The sequence below is a fragment of the Capra hircus genome, chromosome 21 (genome assembly GCF_001704415.2).
Source record: "Capra hircus breed San Clemente chromosome 21, ASM170441v1, whole genome shotgun sequence".
In the NCBI taxonomy this organism is placed as follows: domain Eukaryota; kingdom Metazoa; phylum Chordata; class Mammalia; order Artiodactyla; family Bovidae; genus Capra; species Capra hircus.
This window is the reverse complement of record NC_030828.1, coordinates 34,129,510-34,147,652: the sequence shown is the minus strand read 5'-3', so window position 1 is coordinate 34,147,652 and position 18,143 is coordinate 34,129,510.

Here is an 18,143-nt window from a genome sequence, read left to right as displayed (position 1 = left end):
CTGGCTTGAAAAAACACATTTCCATATCTCTTCCCAATTCTGCCCTCTGTGTTTCATGTTGGGAGCCTGAAATTGGTCGTGGCGGCGGGGAGGCAGGGGCAGTATCTATTACATGGAAGTTGACAACTGCTACAGACCAGAGCTTCTTTTCTTCCTCAGAAAGCCACCAGTGCCTTCACTTACTGGCTCTGTCCCCAGCAAGCTACGGCTCCCAGGTGAGCTGAAATCGGAGCACTCGGTGGATTTATAGCACGCACTCCAGGTCCTAGCTGTGAGCACCCCAGGGGAAACTCAGAGTAAAATCCATGGGGGTGGTCAGGCAGGCAGCACGGGGTCTGCATGGACTTGCTGGGGCCTGGCCCAGGGGTCTGCGCCTCCCCTCAAGGCAGCGTGGTCTGAAGGGAAGAGAACTCAGGCAAGCGAATCCAGGCCCAGCAAGGGAAGTAACTGGCCAGGAGTCACCTGCAGTGTGGCCGGGGTGGGGGTCAGGCACAGGCAGGTGGCCTGTGCTCCGGCTTTGGGGCCTCTCTTGTTCAGCTGCTCAGACTCAGAGTCCCAGAAGGGACTACTTCTTTTTTATGGCGCTACTTCTTTTTTTTATTATTGGAGTATAATTGCTTCACAGTGTTGTGATAGTTTCTGTTTTACAGAAGCGTGAACCAGCTATGCATGCATGCGTGCTAAGCTGCTTCCGTCGTGTCCAACTCTGCGAGCCCAAAGGGCCGTAGCCTGCCAGGCTTCTCTGTTCACGGGCTTCTCTAGGCGAGAATACTGGAGTGGGTTGCCACTTCCTCCTCCAGGGGATCTTCCCAACCCAGGGATCGAACCCGTGTCTCTTATGTCTCCTGCATTGGCAGGTGAGTTCCTTACCACTAGCGCCACTGGGAATCAGCTGTAAGCACTCATATGTCCTCTGCCTCTTGAGCCTCCCTCCCAGCCATGCCCCTCCCCCAGCCCTCTAGGTCACCGCAGAGCACAGATCTGAGCTCCCTGTGCTATGTAGCAGCTCCCACTACTATCTAATTTACACGGGGTAGTGTATATGTCACGTCTCCTTTCCCAGTTTGCCCCACCCTCCCCTCCCCACCCCATGGTGCTACTTCTACATAGAAAGGTGTCATTGTTATTTATAACTCTCCATGGCCTCCTCAGGAAGCTGCGCCCTGGTGCCTGGTGGGCCTCTGTGCTGCCCACCTTGAAGGATCTGGGTGGGCAAATGGGGACCTAAGCGGGGAGAAGGGTGGAAAGAAATGCATCTCAAGTGGGGGTATGAGACCCTCTTCGAGGTCTACCACTCAAATCGTCCTTGCTCTCTGAATGAGTGAAATCTGAGGAAGGAGTTGGGGGCAGAGCAGTTTGAGGAGAAGGGTGGGGACCAGCCCCATCGGTTACACAAGGAGGGGACAAAGTGGGTTGAGGAGGAGGGCAGAGGGGGACAGAACCACAGACAGGTGAGGAGAAGGCAGGAACTTCTCTCTCTCCTCCTCTGGGAAGCAGACTGTTTGGGGAAACCAAACCCAAGGCACACCAGAGCAAGAGCCTTGATGCCCCCTTGTGAGAGAGGAGAGGGATGTCCTGGCCCACGGGGGGGCACCTGAGGTCACACGACTCTAAGGGACAGACCTAACCACAACCCATCCAGGGGGTGTTTCAGTGCTTTGGAGCTGAGCTGCGCTGATGTTAGTCTACAGACCCCCACACCCCCTAGCTGGAATGGCTCAGGGACCAATATCACGTACGTGGAGGAGACAATTCGAAAGGCCTGGCAGATCCTCCTTGGCCAGCCCTGTTTCTGTCCCACCGGCCCTGATAAAGTTGCGGCTTCCCTTCATGAAGAGACCCCCACCAGCTATGGTTCCATACAAAGCTGGCCACAGAGACCCAACTCTGAGGGCGAGGAGCCAGGCCAGGCAGCTTCACCTCATTCCCATCCATTCTCTCTCTCTCTCTCTCCTCTAAGCCAACCTTGTTCCTCACTCCCCATCAGCTAACAGCTAAATAAAGCGCCTTATTCCTTGAATCCCAGAAGCCACCACTCTATCTATCAACATTCATTTCTCAATCATTCCAGCCGCAAGCCAGCTGCTGCTCCTGGAATTTCACTGACTGCTCTCAAGCCCATTTTTTTTGTTTTTTTTGCTGGGGTAGTGGGGCGGTAGAGGCCAGGGGGACGTCTGCATGTAAGGAAACCACAAGTTTGAGAGGGCAGCTTTAGGCGCAAAACTGACATGGACTTTGGAATCAGAAAGACACGGGTTCAAATCTTACCTTCACCACTTCCTAGCTGTGTGACCTCAGGCAAGTTACTTAACCTCCCTGAGCTGCCTCATCCTCATCTGTATCATGAGACTAATATCGCCTGACTTATCGCCATGACTGTTGGGACTGGCCAACCAGGATAATAGGTGCAAAGCTTCTAGCCAAGACCTGGTACAAACAGACAGCTGGATACCTGTTCTTTCCCCTCCCTTCATGCAGTCATTCTTGGCCTGTCCCATGATAGAACAGAAACAAGAATTATAATGACTGCCCAGAAAATGATGTTACTGAAGTCTGTAAAATCAGTGGCTTGCTATGGACAGAGTATCTGTCCCTATGCCCTGACGTTGGACTTCCTCTTGGACACAGGGAGAACCAGATGTGCACATGCACACGCACACACACACGCACAGGAAGGCATGTGCACATTTATCAACTCTGCGTAGAGGCACACAGACGACAGGCTGGCTGAGGCAAGAGGAACCAAGCTGCCTCTCTGCTCTCCCCTCCTGGGCCAGGCCTGGGCCTTGGATGTGTGAAGGGGCTTTGGCGCCCTCTGCTGACAACAGCGATGCCTGCAGCCTACATCTAGCTCAGTTCAGTTCAGTCGATCAGTCGATCAGTCGTGTCAGACTCTTTGCAACCCCATGGACTGGAGCACGCCAGGCTTCCCTGTCCATCACCAATTCCAGAAGCTTAATGAAATTCATGCCCATCGAGTCGGTGGTGCCATCCAACCGTCTCATCCTCTGTCACCCCTTTTCTCCTCCCGCCTTCAATCTTTCCCAGCAAGAGGGTCTTTTCCAGTGCGTCAGTGACTAGAGCCTGAGTAATAAGCCCTGGGTGCCTGGGGAAACTCCCCTCCCTCTAGTCTAGGAGCAGGGGAAAATGGAAAGGAAGAGAAAGGAGATGAGGGACGAAATAAGAAGGGAGGAATGGAGCCTGGCTCCATTCTGTCCTTAAAACCATCAGGATGGAGGATCCAGCTCTGCAGCCCCTCCACCAACCACAGCAGCTGCTCACAGCCGTCCCCTCTTCAGATGCTCATCACGACCTCCTGGAGGCCTCGTGGTGACACAGCCGGTGCCCAGGAAGCTTCTCACGCCCTGGTTGTGATACCTGAAGGCCTACACGACAGAACGATATCCCAGGCCTGGAAGACTTTTCTACTTTCTCTGGAAATGCCACATCCCAGACCTTACGTCTTAGAGGCAGGAGAGCTGAATGGTAAAAACTTGTGGACTTGGAAGCCAGACAGACCTGGGCAGAGGACCAGGATTGGCCTCGACTAGCCACAGGGCCTTGGGTTCCTAACCTTTCCAACTTAACCTCTGCCTCCTCGACCTCAATGGATGGAAATAATACAGCTGCTCTAAGGATTCATTGAAAATCCATACAGAGAACAGTCCAGGGCCTGGCACATAGTAAGTAGGCAATAGATGCTAGCTACTATGATTTCTGCAGAAAAGGCAATGGCACCCCGCTCCAGTACTCTTGCCTGGAAAATCCCATGGACAGAGGAGCCTGGTAGGCTGCAGTCCATGGGGTCTCAAAGAGTCGGACACGACCGAGAGATTTCACTTTCACTTTTCACTTTCACACATTGGAGAAGGAAGTGGCAACCCACTCCAGTGTTCTTGCCTGGAGAATCCCAGGGACGGCGGAGCTTGGTGGGCTGCCTTCTATGGGGTCACACAGAGTCAGACACAACTGAAGCGACTTAGCAGCAGCAGCAGCATTATGATTTCTGAGGTTGCTTCCCTTGCCAAGGGTTTCATGAGGGCTGAAGGCCACACTACCATCAGAACCTCTGCAGCTTGCCTGGCACCCTGGCAGGTGGAGGGATGGTGGGGTCGTCAGAACCCCCTCCTTACAGAGGACATGCTGTCAGTCTGATTTCCACCAGGAACACCAGTTGTGACTGCCTGATGGCACCAATCCTCTTTCTCCCAGGAGGGCCCTTCCCTGCTCCTCTGTGGAGCTGCCCTCCCAGCCAGACTGACTGTCCACTGTCCTGACCTGGCCAGTGAGGTCATCCTCTGGGATTTTAGATTTGGGGCCACTGAGAGTCAGTTCTCCAGGCAGAGTCTCCATGTGACAATGTTTGGAAGCTGTGAGTGGCCACATTTTCTGTCTTTTGGACCAAACCTATGTACAGCAAGAGGAAAGAATGGGGCTGACCTACAGCAGGAAGCAAAAAATGAGAACTGGGAGAGGGCTGATTTTGGCTGTCACTCATGCCCACCTATGTCACCTCCCCTCCCCCAGCTCAACTATTGGACTCCATGAGATGCTCCAGGATCCCCCCTATAAAGCCCCACTTCTGCAGAAGCGAGCATGAGTTGGACTTTCTGTCCCCTGAAAGCAAAAGGACAAAGACCTGCTCCTTGACCCCCTCAGTCCCCTGCCAATGGCCTTCCCTCTTCATCTGCACTCACAGAAGCTCCCATGCCCCACCTCTATACATTCCCTACCCCCAAAATGTTCCAAAGCTGTTTTTCCCTTTTGCTTTTAAGAAAGGGGTTTTCAAGTGTAGCACATTCATTGCAGAGTCTCGATCTGTTGGAGTATAAACATGAAATTATCTTCTAACAACCAATCCCCCCCACCCCTCACCCAGCTGTGTCCTGTCGAAAGCCCATGTCCCACTGGGTGGCAGGGCTCTTAATGACATTTTGGCTGCACCGCCCTGCTCCCCAGCCACGTTCATCTATTGGAACAGTCTCGTTTCTGCAGTCAACACTCAGACCTCTTCGCCTCCTCCAGCGGAGTTGAGACCCCAGCTGCATGGCTCAGGGTGAAGGGGAATCTGGCCCCACACCCAGCCTCCTCCTCCCTCTTCTGAAGATCTCTGAGACTGGGGGGCCAGGAGAGGCGTGTGGAAGCAAGTCTCACAAGCCTGTCCTCTCCTGGCTGGGTTGTCACTGCTTCTCTGGCTACTCGACCCATCCTCTGTTCAAAGAAAGCCAAGTCCCTCTGCAAGTCCTGTGCACTCCTTGAAGCCTGTGAGCGAGGCCCTCCTGGGCGAGGCAGCAGCAGCAGTGCTCAGTTTGAGCTCAGCTGCCTCCCTCTGTGCTCTCTCCCCACCCCGCCATCTGTCTCTTATTTCCCCTTCCCCTCCTCAGGCGGCCAGAGTTTCATCACAGAGCCCACAGACAAAGCAGACACCCACCTGGGGGATGACATGCTGGTCTCGCCTTACAAGAGATTTCCTGTGGCCCTGGGAAGGAAAAGCACCCCTCCCCATCTCCCCCACAAGAGGGAAGAGCGGACCCTCTGCCACATGCAGTGCGCTCCCCACGTGGCAAATGACTCTCCCCCATGCCAGCTCCTCTTCCAGTCACTGCGGGCAGCCAGCCGTGGTGCTGATGAGAGAAGAGCCAGTCCAGCCCCCTTGCAAGCCCTGCAGAGGGGAGATGCTGTGAGCTCCTGGCCGCTCACTGGAAGCTCTGAATGTAGGCACATGGGTTCCTGGTGTCTTTCATATTCAGTTTTGGGTCTTAGCTGCATCCAGGACAGGACAAGTGCCACACAGCATCCAGGTATGCTGGTGCAGGGCTCTCCTTCCTCCAAGAGCACAGCTCTTGGATATATATATAGAAGGGAAAGCTCAATAAATAAACATATTTTAAATTTTTTTAATATTGTATTTATTTTTTTTATTTTTGGTTGCATTGGGTCTTAGCTGCGGCCTGTGGGATCCTTCCTTGTACGCCTGGGCCTCTCTCTACTTGTGGTGCATGGGCTGAGCTGCCCCACTGCATGTGAGATTTTAGTTCCCTCAGCAAGGACTGAACCCGTGTCCCCCGCACTGGAAGGCAGCTTCTCTTTTTTTCTTTAATTGAAGGATAATTGCTTTACAGAATGTTGTTGTTTTCTGCCAAACCTCAACATGAATCAGCTGTGGTGGCAGTTTAGTCGCTAAGTTGTGCCCGACTTTTTCAAACCCATGGACTGCACCCAGCCAGGCTCCTCTGTCCATGGGATTCTCCAAGCAAGAATACTGGAGTGGGTTGCCATTTCCTTCTCCAGAGGATCTTCCCAACCCAGGAATCGAACCCGGTTCTCCTGCGTTGCAGGCAGACGCTTTACCAGCTGAGCGACAAGGGAAGCCCTGAACCAACTGTAGGTATACATAGATCCCCTTCCTCTTGAACCTCCTCCCGTCTCCCTCCCCATCCCACCCTTCTAGGTTGATACAGAGCCCCTGTTTGAGTTCCCTGAGACATACAGCAAATTCCTGCTGACTATCTATTTTCCATATGGTAATGCAGGTTTCCATGTTACTCTCTCCATATGTCTCACCTGCTCCTCATGTCCATAAGTCTGTTCTCTATGTCTGTTTCTCCACTGCTGCCCTGCAAATGAATTCTTCGGTACCATCTTTCTAGATTTCGTATATATGCGTTAGTATACAATTTTTATCTTTCTCTTTCTGACTTACTTCACTCTGTATAATAGGCTCTAGGTTCATCCACCTCATTAGAACTGACTCAAATGTGTTTCTTTTAACGGTTGAGTATATTCCATTGTGTATATGTACCACAGCTTCTTTATCCACTCATCTGTCGATGGACATCTAGGTTGCTTCCACGTTCTAGCTATTGTAAATAGTGCTGCAATGAACACTGGGGTACACATGTCTTTGGTTTCCTCAGGGTACATACCTAGGAGTGGGATTGCTGGGTCATATGGTGGTTTTATTCCTAGTTTTAAACGAATCTCCACACCATCTGGAAGGCAGATTCTTAACCACTGGACCACCAGGGAAGTCCCCTTAAATTTTTTTTTTATTAAAAAAATAAAATAAAATAAGGGCAAGCCCTGAATCAGCCTGGAAGCCAGGGGAAGCACATTTCCATGGCAGGAATGCTGGGGATCTGTGGAAAACATGCACCATCGGGGCTGAAGTGAGACCCCTCAAGGGCTGGCTCAAAACACTAGTTTCTGAGAAAGATAAACTTCCTTCAAGAGAAATAAGTAGATGAAATCCTGGCAGTGTTTGTCAACTGCCCCTGAATTGGAGAGCAGATGGTGGGACATGGGGCTTGCCGAGAATATGTCATTCAGAAGCTCTTTCGGGGCTGTGGATCAATAGCGTTTGGGAAGAGCTGACTGGAAGGCTTTGGGGTGCATGTGGTTGCTAGGCCAAGTATATAACTGGGAGGAAGCTCCTCCCTGAATCAGTTTCACCTTGATACCACGTTTCCTCTTCCTTGACAGGGTGAGCTCAAGTCTTGCCAAGGCTGCATCAATTACCTAGTGGAGAAGCCTGGCATATCGCTGGCCCCTAGTGCAGAACAGAAGATTCCCCACTGGGTCACTGCCAATTCCCACTCCTTCCCCCTAACTAGATCCCTGAGCTGGTAATAACCTTTGGAAGGCTCTACTTGAGTAGAGAAAGAACAGGACAAATACACAGATACACACACACACACCCTACAGCCAGTGAGACCTGCAAGTCAACTCTAGAGATAAGCGGGGGCACATAATGAGAAAGATAATTTGTGTTCACAGCCAGTTGGCGACATGAGTTGGCATTAACCAGTCCTTCAGCCTAAAAGATGACAGGACCTGGAAAAATATCTAGGTGAATGGTGAGCTAAAAAGAATCCAATTCTTCCCCTCTTGTTTGGGAGGAAATAATAAGATTTAACAAAACACTGATTTTTTAAGGAGGAGTAAAAGCAAACACACACCCACACGCACACACATACGCTTGCAAACACACAGAGTCTTTGAAAAGATTCTATATCATGAAGGGAAAGAACAAGTCCTCCAAAGGGCAGAGAAAAACCATTCCTTTGAAGATGATTTATCGCAGATACACAAATAACTTTCAGACCACATCTGCTTTGTACGCACTTCATGTAATCAAAACACAAACTCTAAGAAAGGACAGCTGAAATACAAATGGGAAGAATGAAATGAGATGGCTGCTGGCTGAGAGGCAGGTGGAAGTCATAGGCAAACCATATAGGAGAGAGACAGAAAGAAAGAAAAGAAAAGGCTGTAAAGAAACTACAAAGGCAGCAGCAGATTTAAAACTGCATTATGATGGTAACGGACAGAATCGAAACTACAGAAGATTGGATCTGTAACTGCGGAGACAGACCTAAGTCCTCTGAGAAGGCTGAGGAAAAGCCCAAAGGAATAAAAACAAAGGGGGAGGCCACAGCAGACATAGAGGTCCAAAGAAGAAACTGAGCAAACGAAACAAAAGCAAAAATCAAAAAAGAAGATGATACTCCAGATGGGAAGCCTGAGTTTAAACATTTAAAAGATTCCTTTTGATATAAGTCAAAAAAAAAAAAAAAACTTAGAAATACCATGCAGGATTTTGTCCATTTTAAGGGTAAAGAAATAATTCTATGGGGCTTCCCTGGTGGCTCAGCAGTAAAGAATCTGCCTGTCAATGCAGGTGACACGGTTCGACAGGACACAGATTCGATCCCTGGGTCAAGAAGATCCCCCAGGAAAGGAAATGGCAACCAACTCCAGGATTCTTGCCCAGAGAACATCATGGAGCCTGGCAGGCTACAGTCCATGGGATCACAAAGAGTTGGACACAACTTAGCAACCGAACAACAGCAAAGCAATCTTATAAGCACCCATACAGAGGGGGAATACAGGAGACACATCTGCAACATTCTGGAAACATGTTTAATTGGCAGAGAAATTCCATTCCATGGAATGCTGAGAAGTACTTATGTTACCAACCAGGGTTCTTGTCCTTCCCCAATCAACAGAAATCGACTAGAGGCCAGACAAGAAATTCAGACAAAGCTCTTTTGGGGCCCTGGCTGCAACAAGTGAGATCAAGAACAAACAAGTTCCCCTTGTTCACTTGCTTCATAAAGCAGGGTGCCAATTTGTTCCTTATGCAGAATGAGGGTAGGAGTGTGTCCAGGGGTCAGGTCAGAGGCGTGGCTTGGGTGTTTTACCCACTCCTTTGATGTTGTTGAGTGCAGTGGGCATGCGCAGTACCCTACTTTTCCTCCTGACACACTGTTTTTGCTCCACGTTCTTCAAAAAATGGCAGTTGGGTTTTTGGTCTCTTTGTATCTTTTGTCCAGAATTTGCCCCAACTGCATATGCATGCAGCTATTTTCAGTCCCATACAGTTGCTTCATATTGTGTTGCCTGGGGAGAGGTGCAAGCGCTGAAGCACTGCAGCAAAGGGTCCCATGTCCAGCAAAGGGTCCCCAGTCATGCTGGAGTAGAAAGCTTCTGCCATAAAACTGACTCGGGAGATGCAGAATGAAGTGCAGCGAGATCCTATACTGAGGCTTTCTCGGGGCTTGGAAAGCATTTGTGAAATCAGTAATATTAGCAAGCACAGTTTTCCAAGTTTATTTAGCAATGAAACACTTTTCCACTGACTGCATGGAAAGACGGGTGCTCCATGGAACGCACTTTGGAAACCACGCTTCTACAGAATTTTGCGAGATTGCAGCTGTGACCTAAAATTCCCATCATCTGCCAGGGGCGCTCATGCATGAAGACAACAGAAAGAAACTTTCCTGTACTCCAGAACTTAGGCTATGTACCATGTGTAATGTTTCATGGGGGAAAATATTCAGGGATGCACTCTTAGCAGGCAAGGACAAATCAAAATAAGCAAGATCATACTAAACAACAAAAATCAGTACTAGGAAGTTGTTGCATAGATGTGGACGTGAATATTAAAACTCTGTCAGGCATATGATTATGCTAGTCTCCGTCAGAGTCTGGTCACGAGACAGAAACCGCAGCAGAAACCACAACCTTGCCTGTCTGGTCCCAAGCCCCAGGGGGCTGACCCCACAAACTGCTCCAGCAGTAGCAATGTCTCCAACCTCAGCACTCCCTGGACCTGTTCTCCCAGGCATCAGCTCTAGGTTCCTCCCTCGTCCCTGCAGCCCTGGGACTGGTACTAGTCTCTGGGTACCTCACTGTCCCTCATTTGTCCCCTTCACCTTATCCACACTTCTACAGGAACTCCTTTCATTAAAGTCTCTCTACTTAGGGACTTCTCCAGTGATCCAGGAGCTCAGACTCTGCATTCCCGATGCAGGGGCCCAGGTTTGACCCTTGGTTGGGGGAACTAGATCTTACAAGCTGCAACTAACGCATGCTGCCACGAGGGTCGAAGATCCTGAGTGTCACAACTGAGACCTGGGGCAGACAAATAAATAAATATTTTTAAAGTAAAAAAAATAATAACAATAATAATAATAAAGACTCTCTGTTTAAACAATTTGGCAGTGGGGAGAATGTTTCTTGCCAGGACCCTGACTCACACACTTCCCAACTCTTTTTATAAAGCTGGAATAACCCTAACACTAAAACCTGACCAATGGCACAAAGAAAAACACAACGAACGAATGAGTCATTCACTAGTCTCTTTCACAGAGATGTAAAATCCTAATAAAAATTTAATCAGAAAGGTCCAAACCCAGTCTAACAACGTATCGAAAGAATGCGTCCAGTGTTTTCACCGTAAGCATCTCTGCCACAGAAATCTTTGCCGAGAGCGTTTTCTGCTGCAAACCTTTTTGCCCTGTAACTAAAGGGCTGTGAGGCAATTTTGTGAGAAAGATCAAATAACTGGTTGACAGTTTGGGGTTTGACAGCTTGGTTTCCGCTGTTTGAAGTGTGTTAGCATTTCTTCCAGTTAGCAAGGTTATTGATGGCTTTGTGGAGCTGACAGAAGACAATGATTTGCCCCAAGAGTTGGTTTCTTATTTTGAAACACACTACACTGGAGGAGAAAGAGGCCTTCCAGGCACAGTTGAACCCACTCTTCCCACACACGTCTGGAGTGACAATCAATGGACAGGCGACATTACACCAAGAGCTAATGACAGTGCAGAGGCCTCCACAGCTCACTGCGGAGCTCAGGCACAAATACACATCCCAGGACTGGGGACCAGATGCCTCCTCCAGCGAAGGAAGACATTTTAGCCTGAAAGAAAAAGAGTGATGCCAACTGAGAAGACACGTCAACAAGGAAACGCATAAAATACTATGAATGGAAGACCTGGAAGACAGCTGCAAATAGGTCCAACCCACAAAATAAAATCAGTTCTTTGTGTAGTCTTTCTATGAATCTATACACATTTTAAATGTATTCAAATATTTTGTATTTTAAAATAAAGTCTTTTGGATTTCATTATTCATTCTTCATGTTTCTGTCCTTCTTCATGTTCCTCTTAAACTTTTATGCCAAAATTGCCGTATGGCCAGCTAGTCATGTGATGTAAATGTTTGTGTCAAAGATGTCTGGGCAAACATACTTAGAGTGAAAGTATCTTGAACTATGAAAAGGATACACCGTGAGCAAACACCCCTGGAATGCACAGATAATGCTATATCAAAACTGCAGGAAACTGATTAATTATAGCGATAGGTCAAAGGAGGGGAAAAAAATCATTTTACACGCTGAATAGATACTTGGTAAATTTCAATACCCATTCCTGATTTTCTTTCAAAAAACTCTAGTGAACTAGAGATGGAAGTATATTTGTTTCACATGGTGAAAACCACTAGCTCTCAAACCCACAGCCAACACCAACTCAGTGAAATACAAAAAGCATTCTCATCAAATATGTGAACAAGATAAAGATTTCTACTGTCTTGTTATTCAACACTACATATTATAAAAATTCTAGCTACTGCAATTTGAAAAAAAAATAAGAAGATTAAATCATAATTATTTGCAAGTAGTACTCAGAAAAACTAGGAAAAGGAATACAAAATTATCAGAATAGAAGAGTTTAGTAAAGTAGCCAGTTATAAAATAACTACAGAAAAGTTAATATCTTTTCTTCTCCCTGATGATAACTTACTGGAAAACATTAAGCAAAAATTAAATAAATAAAGATGCTGCATTAGTTATCCATTGCTGCATGACAAATTACCCCCAAAGCATAGTGGTTTAAAACAACAGAATTGATTATCTCAAGTTTCTGTGGGCCCGGAATCTGTGGGTGGCTGAGCTGAGTTCTCTGCCTCGGAGTCCCTCACGAAGCTATAATCAAGGAGTTAGTTAGCCAAGGCTGCGGTCTCATCTGAAGGTTCAAGTAGGTATGCTCACTCACGTGGCTGTTGGGCTGACGGTCTCAGTCCCTTGCCACATGGGCTTCCCATAAGGTAGCTCAAAACATAGCAGCTGGTTTTATTAGAGAAGGCAAGTGAGAGAGCCTGAGAGGGAAAGAGAGCTCCAGCAAGACAGAAGTCACAATTTTTCACAACCTAATCTCAGAAGTAACATCCCATCGTTTTTTTCCACATTCTAGTCACTAGAAGCAAGTCATTAGGCCCAATCCACACATAAAGGGTGGGGATTATACAAGGGAGTGACTACCAGGGATCATTGAGAACCATTTCAGAAGCTGTCAACTACAGATATCATTGCCATGTTTCATAAAAGATGCACCAGACATATATATTCATCTGTAAAACTTTATTGTAGAACAACAATTTTAAAAGACCTTAATAATAGAAAGATACACCATCCTCCTGAATAGAAACACTCAGTGTTGCAAAGAAGTTATTTACCACTACATTAATCTATAAATTTAATCCAATTCCAATTTCTAGAGGGACATTTTGTTTTATATTTAACTTGGAAAAAAAAACCTAGAGTTCACCTCAATGACAAGCACTAAGAATAATTTTGGGAAGTCTAGTGGTTAAAATACCCATGCTTCCATTACAGGGGATATGGGTTCAATCCCTGGTCAGGGAACTAAGATACTGCCTTCTACAAGCCATGTTCAGTTCAGTTCAGTTCAGTCGCTCAGTCGTGTTCGACTCCTTGCGACCCCATGAATCTCAGCACGCCAGGCCTCCCTGTCTATCACCAACTCCCAGAGTTCACTCAGATTCACACACATCGAGTCAGTGATGCCATCCAGCCATCTCATCCTCTGTCGTCCCCTTCTTCTCCTGCCCCCAATCCCTCCCAGCATCAGGGTCTTTTCCAATGAGTCAATTCTTCGCATGAGGTGGCCAAAGTACTGGAGTTTCAGCTTTAGCATCATTCCTTCCAAAGAAATCCCAGGGTTGATCTCCTTCAGAATGGACTGGTTGGATCTCCTTGCAGTCCAAGGGACTCTCAAGAGTATTCTCCAACACCACAGTTCAAAAGCATCAATTCTTCGGCGCTCAGCCTTCTTCACAGTCCAACTCTCACATCCATACATGACCACTGGAAAAACCATAGCCTTGACTAGACAGACCTTAGTCGGCAAAGTAATGTCTCTGCTTTTGAATATGCTATCTAGGTTGGTCATAACGGCCAATAAATAAATAAATGAGATTTGTATTCTCAGTTAATAACCATTATTTAAAAGTTACAACTGTTAAAATAAGGTAATCTCAATGTAAAAATGATCTGATAAGTCAATGGTACAGAATAGAAAGCACAATCAAACAGAAAACTATTCAGTATATGATTAAATGGACTTTCAGATCACTAGGAATTCACCTATGGATTAATTTATCATTTATATTGGCACAGTGACTTAATTTGTTTTAAAGTTGTTTCCTTACCTCTCATCAGATACAAAAATAAAATAGAGTTAAATATAAAGGTGAAATTAAATTATAAAATCTTGAAATTTAATTGAAAATGTATGCATTCTTGGTGAAGGCAAAGATCATATAACAATAAAGTCTGAGATCATAACAGAAAAATCAAATAATTTGACAGCTTAAAACTGAAGCAGTTCAATATATCAGGAAAGTATAAAAACTACGGATGCAAATGACAAACTTCAAAAATTACTTGCACACTATATGACAAAAAGAGTGATATACGAAAAGATGCTAAATATACTACATCTTATAAATCAATACTAAGCAGATGAATGTTACAACAGAAAATAGTCAAAGAATACAGAAATTCACCGTTCATTCATTTGTTCAACTAATATTTATTGGGTGACTCAAAGGTCACAGAGTCAGCCTAAAGATGCACCTCTCCTCAGGACAAGCCACTCTGTTCTTGTCTGTTTACTAGAGCGTGAGCTCTTTGGGGATCCCCCAGCCAACACAGGGCTTCCACTCAGCAGGCACCCAGGGGACATGCTGACAGAATGAGTGGACACATGAGGGAATAATTCAGAGAAATAGGTGAGGTGGAGTAAGGGAGATATAAAAGACTAGAAACAATGAGTAGAGACTGTAAGCCACTGAAATGCAGGGAGAGAGAGAAAATGAAGGACTGAATGAAAAAAGGCATATTCTGGAAAAAGGAAAAAAAAAAGGTAAAGAAACCCAGAAAGACCCAAATGGAAGTTAAAGATATAGAGGCAGGAAAACAAAAGAGCTTTCTCTTGGCCTTGTTTAGTTGACATGTTCGACTCTTTGGGACTCCACGGACTGTAGCACCAGGCTCCTCTGTCCATGGGATTTCCCCAGCAGGAGCACTGGAATGGGCTGCCATTTCCTACTCCAGGAGGATCTTCCCTCAGCCTTGCCAGGCTGCTATTAGAACCCCTGGGTTCCTGCCTCAGTTTCCCCGCCAGTTCTCCAGGGTTTGCCAGGCTGCAGCCCAAGGGACTGGCCTTCTGCTTGGTCTTGCCAGTTCTTGCCTTTGGGCAGGGGACTCTGTGACCTCTTCCTCCCCACCGCATGCTGGCTGAGAGCCAGCCCAACGCGAACCTTGACATCAGGGGCTGTCCTACCCAGCAGGTCCCAACCAACAACTTCAGCAAAATCCTTCTACCCAAGGAAGGCCTCCACAAGGAGACCCCTTCTCCATCCCTGTAATCATGATGTTCCCTGACCATGCCAGCTCTGGACCCTGAGAGTGGACAGGGAATGTTACCATTCAGCCAGACCCAGAGCCCTGCCCACCCCTCAGGACAGGGAAAAAGTCTGGAAGTGGAGAAGCTGGCTGGGCTGGGGGCCGAGGGGATCTGGGGAGCGAGGAGGCTTCCTGCCTCACAGAGCTTTGCCTGGATGACCAGACCCATGTATCAGCGCCGGTATTTCCAGTTCCCTGGGGAAGCACGGAGGCTGGAGCCCCAGAGACCTAAGAGGAAAAGCAGAGTGGGAGGTGGCCAGAGCCACTGAATTCCCCTGGGTCCTAGAGAAGGGTGGGTTCCTTCCTTTCCCCCCAACCTCCCCATTTATCCTTCCAAAAGGCTCTGACCTCACCTCTCCCATTTCCGGGCTTCTCCAGAGTTCCAGCGCGGAAGAGAGGCACTTCCAAACCAAAAGGCCCCAGCCCCTTCACGGGCCCCTCCACGGCTACCTTGGCTCTGGAGACCCCCGAAGTCCCCCTGCCTCCCCCACCATTGTGCCAGATGTGGCTGCAGGGGAGGAGTGGGTGCAGGGCCCAGCTGGCAGTGGTCACTTGGTGCTCCTCTTGCTGCAGAGTCAGCACATTCTATGCCAGCTTGCCAGGCCTCCTCACTCAGCACTTCCTCAGCCCAATTTCTAGAAGCAGCAGCAGGGACCTGCACAGTTCACTGCCAGCTGGGCTGGGGCTTCCACCCCCAGGTCTGCACAAACCCCATCAGGAGCCTTTGCCAGGGGCCTAGGCTCAGCAGCCAGGAATCTCAGTGGGTGGATAAGGCCCAGCCCCATTCCAGGTGGGGGACAGAGGGCGGGGACACCCAGAGTTTGCCTCATCCTTTCCCCACAACCATAGAAATATTCTGACCCACAGTGGGCCTCCTGGTCCTTTCCTCTGCAAAGCAGTAAGGCATCCCACAGCTCATATCCTTTCTCGGCTTCCCAAACCCTCTGCTGGTTGGGTCTGAGGCCTCCTCACTCCCTCCAGATTTTCCAGAGCCTGGAGTTCCAGCACAGGATCAAAAGACACTGGCTGTGTCCCATGGGAAGCCCAGGGGAGGAGCAGCCCCGTCCGGAACATTAGATTCTTAACAAAGTCACACACTACCAACAAGCTCTTGCAGCCCTATACCCCAGCCCTCCAAGAACACTTGTGCCTGGTTCCTAGTGCCAGGAACTGGCAACAAGCCTCAACCACAGGGCTAGGTCTTAAAACTGTGGGTGTGAACCCAGCCCCTAGGAACAGGGCCTGGTGAGGAGCTGCCTGCCACCCGCCCCTCACCTCCAGACGGCTCAGGCCCAGCCTGGTGACTCGAAGCCCTCATTTGACCCCAGCTCTGCATCCTCTGCTGCCTGCCTGGGGTCTCTCTCAGACCCTGGCTCTGGTGCTTCCAATCAAATGATGTCAGGACACCTCCAGCTACTCAGGCAAGGCTTGTCCTGTGTGTGCAGAGGGGGAACCAGCTAGGCTCCTCTGGGCTCAGAGATCCAAGAGGGTTTTATCAGCCACTTTGGGAGACCCAGATTGGAAGAGAGAAGGAGGGCAAGGAAGGAAGTGGAGAGGAGGAGAAGACTGGCCCCAGGAGTGTGCCCTGGGCTGGGTACAAGAAAAGGATGCAAAAGACAGATGAAAAAGATGAAAGGGACAGAGAAAATGGGGAAGGGGGAAACACCCTGGGGGATGAAGCCCTCCCTTCTCTCATCGGTCCAGAGGAAAAGAATAATAGTGGCCACATGCCTGGCACTGGGCTGGGCACTCTTCATAATCCTCTTATTTCATCCTCCCAAATATACCATGAGAAAGGTATTATTACTCCCAAGTTATAGCTGAAGACTTTGAAGCTCTGAGAGCTTAACAGGCTTCCCTGGGGAGTGTCTGGGGGCTAGGCCAGGACCCCAGGTCTCCAGTCTCAGCAGAGATGGCTGGCAGGGCTACAGTCCTGGCCCCAGGAGCTTGTGCAGAGGCCCAAGCTATGTTCAGAGCAGAGTTTATTCAAACAGAGCCTAACAGGAAACTTGGCTCCTCTGACTCACTCTGATTCGACCTTATTAAGAAAAAAGAAAGAGGAGCAGGAGCCAGCACTGGGTAGGGTTTCACGCCAAGAGCTGGCTCCCAGGCGGAGGCCGGCTGAGCACAATGGCCTATGCCCTGAACTCCCCACAGCTCCAAAGCCCCGAGGCAGCCCTGTCCCCCTGCCTGGCTCAAGAAGAAGGGTCCGGCCTTCTCCACTCTGCCAGTGGGGCTCCCGTACCACACAGCCATCCTCTCTCCTCCCTCTGTTCCTCTCTTCCCTTCCCCTCCCTGCCCGGGGGTACCCTGGGGCCTGTTTCCACTGCTCCTCCTCCTCCTCTCCTGGCGCTGCTGCCCATCTGGCTGTCGGGAGGGCCCTACAGGACCCCAGGGATTCCAAGCAGCTGAGGCCAGCTCTGCAGGGGGGCAGGCTGGAGGGAGGGAAGGCTTAACCCTGCCGGTCCCGGCCCTCAGCATCTGGCTCGCGGTCCTGCACCAAATGGGTTGCCCTTTGCAGGAGTCTTGTTTAGAGACTGAGATCAAACCCTACATGAGGGAGCAGAGGGGCTGGTGTTGAGCGGTCGCTGGCTGGACTAGGAAGGTAGACGGATGCCCTGAGTCACCAGAGCCAAGCCTCATCTTGAAGCACGGTGTGATGGGGGAACATATGCAGGCTGGATGAGGAAGCAGGGGCCCCGGGTCTCTGAGGAATGTCCACTTGGGCTGTCTCCTCCCAAAGTGGTCTCCAGGCGTTTCCAAAGTAGGAGGGGAATCTGGAGAGACCAAGTTAAGGGCAGGTTCTTCCTCCTGGATGTATAGGCCCAAGAGGGGGATTTCTGCCCTCCAGTTCCCACGACCAAGGTTGGAGAAGGCAGCCTGGGGGAGGCATTCAGAGACATTTCTTAGACTCCAAAGTGTTCAAACTTCTGAGGCCCCTCCTATTTCTGCTGAGAGAACAGAGAACCTGCCAAAGCCCTCTTGGAGACCATCTGGTCTAATCCTCCACTGATCGGATGTGGTGACTGAATCAGAACAGGGGAAAGACTTGCCCAAGTTCATCCAACAACTTAACCACAGCAACTGG